Here is a 4,744-nt window from a genome sequence, read left to right as displayed (position 1 = left end):
ACTCAGGGGGTTCTGCCAAAAGCCTTTTTATATTCAAAGAGTTTTATCTAGAACACATTCAGAGTATTCTACCGAGAACAAGGTTGTATCTAGAACCCACTGAGGAAGATCTACTGACTTCTGATATTCCAAGGCTTTTATCTAGAACACACTCAAGGGTTTCACTCTACACAGAACATTTTCATATTCCAAGGTTTTTAGCTAGAACACACACAGGGGGATCTCCCGAGAGCCTTTTTATATCATAAAAGTTTTATCTACAACCCACTGAGGGAGTTCTACTTTAAAACACTTCTTATATTTCAAGGGTTTTACCTAGAACACACTCAGGGAGTTCACACTCAGGACTTTTTACAGACAATGTTTTTATATTCCAAGGTTTTTGTATAGAACACTACTCAGGGGTTTCTACCGAGAACAATTTTTATATTCCAGGGGTTTTATCTACAACACACACTGGGGGTTCTACTGAGAACTCTTTTAACAGTAATAATTATATTCTAAAGGTTTTATCTAGAACCCACCCAAGGGGTTCTACCAAGAACCCTTTTAATAGTATAGTACAACGAACCCTTGACAAACCATTGACAAAAGAGCTCTTCAAGGTTTTCAACAATCCTTGAAGAACTCTTTCTTCAAAGAAGTTCCCTGAATGAAAGGGGTTCTTAATGGAGCCCTTAGTCTTATAACAAACTCTTGTCACAAATTCTCTTCAAAAAAGGGTTGGTCAGAAGCGAATGATTCTGGTAGAACCTCAGCCCTTTAGGAAGAACGTTTTGGAATGATTATTTTTAAGAGTGTATAGACTAAGAGAGGTGTGTGAAGCCTGATCACATGACTTATAGGGCAATGAAAAAGAGAGGTAAGAGTTGCAGAGAGTGTGATTAAGAAGAGAGTGGTAAATAAGACAGAGATGTAAGAAAAAAGGCAGAATTACAGAGAAAGAGGGGAGCAACAGAGACCCCGAGCCGTAGCCATGATTGGTCCCGTTCCCAGCGTACAGCCGATTGGTTAGCCTTCTCCACACTCCCCTCTCCTTGGCTCTTACCTCCCCTCTCATCTCAGCAGGGGGTCCCACAGTCGCCAAGCCCCTTAATGCTCCCCTCCACTCTTCTTCTGCGTGGCTGGCATGCAGAATGCAAAATCACTATATAATCATAATCAATGTCTGTGCATGTGTAGGAGGAATATAATGACAGCTAGATTGAAACATGCTTGTTGTTTTATTTTTTTTCTTGAAGACAGTTCAATAAGAAAGGAGAGTGACATTCTGTCTATGTACTATACCTATGCAACAACAGCCTCGCATGTAAATTTACCAGGAAAAAGAGAACACCCGATAACGTGATTATGTCTGTGCTAACTCGATTATAGGCTTGAAAGAGTGGATGTGAGCTGTGGGCATATTAGGTGTGCCTCAGAATTTGAATGCTTTTGGAATACAGCCTTCCTTTTATGTACTCAAAGCAGCTCGGGAAAAAAAAGGTGATATTCATTTATTCAAAAATAAACATGCTGTTCAGTTGCAGGTTCACTGTTCAAACCAGCAGCGTCTTGAATTCTCTTCTGTCGGTTCTGCCTCTCACCATAATTATTCCTGCACTTGTAGAAATGAGGGCTCCAAGAAGGGTTCTTCCCGAAGGGCTGATGTTCTACACAGAACCATTTGCTTCTGAAGAGGAGCTTCTTTGAAGAAAGGATTTGCTAAAGGTTGTGTGCAAGACATAGGAGTATGCTGAGAATCTCTTCCATCCAGAGAACCCTTTTTGGATAAAAAAGAAACAGTTCTTGAAGGATTTCAACAACCCCTGAAGAACTGTTTCATAACAGGTTCTTTGTACCATAAGAGGGTTCTCAATAGAACCCTTTGGCTGGGTTCTAGCTAAAACCTTTGGAATATAAAAAGGTTACCAGTAGAACCGTGTGCTTTAAACAAAACCGTCAAAATACAAAGGGGTTCTTGGAGAAATGCTCTGGGTGGATTCTAGATAAAAACCTTGGAATCTAAAAGGTTCCCAGTAGAACATCTTTGGTGGGTTCTCAATTAAACCCCTTTTTAAAAAGGTTCCAGGTAGAAACCTGAGTGTGTTCTAGATAAAACCCTTAATACAAAGGGGTTCTTCCTAGAACCCACTGGGTGTGTTCAAGATAAAGCCCTTGGAAACTAAAGTTTCTCGATAGAGCCCCCTGTGTGTGTCCTAGATAAAACCCTTGGAATATAAAAAGGTTTCCCTAGAACCCCTAGAATTTAAAAAAGGTTCTCAGGAGAATCCTGTTGTTGTTAGAACCACTGGAAGGTGGAACAGATCTAGGTAGAGCCCCAAGAGAGGGTTCTGGGTAGAATGATTACATCATAGAAGGGTTCTCTGTAGAAACTCTTACAGGGGGTTCTGGGTGGAATCTTTCACACATGGTTCCAGGCATAACCCTTTATGTTGGGTTTGAGGTAGAACTCTCTGAAAGGGTTCCAAAGTGGAACCTTAATAAAAGGTTCTACCAGGAAACAAAAGAGTTTTCTCATGGAGACAAGCCAAAGAACTCTTCATGATTCTAACTGGCACTTCTATTTCTGAGAGTGTTCTTCTCTTTTCCTCCTCATTTCACTCATTAAAACTAGCTAACTTTAATAACCTCGACACAGCCCCTCACCTGTACAGCAGCAGGGAATCATCACGCTTGATTGATAATTGATCAAATACATGAACCTTCCTGATACTTCGGGAATACAGCTGCCGCGTTTAACATTTTTTTTTTTTACATTTGACATCCTTGTCACAGGTGGAGAAACAAATATGCAGACACCAGCAGAGCTGACATAATGAAAAGGCCAAAAGATTTCTAAATAAATGTCAGGGATTGGATTAACAGCCGCCGGTAAATATGCTGTTTGGATGAGGCAGTGTGTGGGAGACAAGTGTTTCTGTTTGACTGCGTGAATCTATGCAACAAATTGTACAGGTGGCTCATCTGTTACAAAACCCCGCTGTGAGCAGACTGGGCAGCGTTTACAGCAGTAGCTGTGAAGTTTAAGATCAGGACCCTCAGGGGGGGATTTAAGGGTGATTGAATCCTTGGAGTCCGAGGGTGATTAATGGAACATGAAATCTCACGTAATCTAATCAAGAGATGTTTTATCATGTCTAATTGTTCTGCAGATTCCTTTTTTTTTTATTTTGAACTAATGAACATCGTTCAGCCCAAGGCTTCCTTTGATAAGTAATTAAATGAAACAATGAAAAAGAAAAAAAAAAAGAAATCTCATCTTTCAGGAGAATCAGAGAGCGATGTAGGTGGATCGTGGATGACCAGGGGAAAAATATGTGAAATATATGAGTGAGAACAAGTTGAAGTTGGGTATGAATTATGCAGGGAGAATAAACAAACCAGCGTGTAGTGATGCTATCGTGCTGACCTTCATTTCACTAAAATTCAACTTCGATCCTATTTTTTATCAGCTGCTTTTCTTATCATTGTTAATGATTGATTAAAAAAATTGTGGGGTGTGGGGCATGAACTTCTTTTGGCTGCAGACATGGGGCATGCCAAAAAAAGTTTGACATTAGATTAAAGGAGAAATCTGTCAAATATTTACTGCAATAAATCATAAATTACCATATGTCCAAAATAAAGAAATATGTTGTGTTGAAATACTCACTTCTTTGACAACAACACTGTCCTCCCTTGAAATTTCTATTCCATTATTGTTTAGGAAACATGCTAAGTTTAAATATTCACTTCTACAGTCACAGCATCCTCCTTTGAAATTTCTATTCTGCCCCATAACTTGTGTTACTGGTTGCTCATTTTCATTATTTAGTGTTCAAATTAAGGCTGAATGTTCGCCGAATGAGTCAGTGTCTGTCTGAGTCACAACAAACCATTATTAATCTTTTAAAAGGAGTAAATGTTTATAAAGGTTAAATTGAGCAATGTGTTAGTGGAGTATGGCAGTCAGACTCCAGAGTGTGTATTTTCAGAGCTGTGGGCTTTTGTTTTTAGGATAACAGGCTAACAATGGTGCGCTCATCTTGCACTCCTGCACTCTTTCTGCAGCCTGCCTGAGCTTCCTTATGTCTAGGGAAGATGGTGTGGGGGGAAACAACTCACACCAACAATAGAACATATTAAATAGGATTTAAACCTATTTTATACACAGTCAACCAACCTATATATGTAACATAATGAGGAAATGTGGTTTATTACCACATCAGGCAAGTTGCAAAACTGGTTGATACTGAACTTAACAGTAAAATGTTCACTGACAGTCTAAGTAATTTGTTTTCCACCAAAATAGTTGAAAAACATTTTCAACTTTTTGTGACTACAGCGTTTCTCAAAAGTCAGCAGTGACTTGAAACGAGTAATATGCAACCAAATGCTTTCCCGAATACTAACCTAAGTGCTTTTATTCACAAAAGTCAGCGGTGGATTCAGTGATTTTGGGGGCCTCAGGCAAACACAGTCCCTGTTCTCAAACACAGACTATTTTTTGTTGTTGTTGTTGTTTGTTTTCTTTTTAATGGTGGAGTGCTGGACATACATTGAGGAGTTTCAAAGCCTCAAAAAGACACTGTTCTGTAGTCTGGTGGTATGGTGGCGGATATTTCTGTATCTCTTGCCAGATGGCAGCTGGCAAGGAAAAGCATGACAGGCTGTGGCAGGGGTGGGTATTGTCTTTAAGTATGCTCCCACTTTCTCCTTTTTTCAGCACTGCTGGGGTAGCTTCATTTCATTTTTCAACAGT

This window comes from Lutjanus erythropterus, chromosome 5, assembly GCF_056507025.1.
Source record: "Lutjanus erythropterus isolate fLutEry1 chromosome 5, fLutEry1.hap2, whole genome shotgun sequence".
In the NCBI taxonomy this organism is placed as follows: Eukaryota; Metazoa; Chordata; class Actinopteri; order Lutjaniformes; family Lutjanidae; genus Lutjanus; species Lutjanus erythropterus.
The sequence above is the reverse complement of the archived record's forward strand: the minus strand, read 5'-3'. Positions refer to the sequence as shown.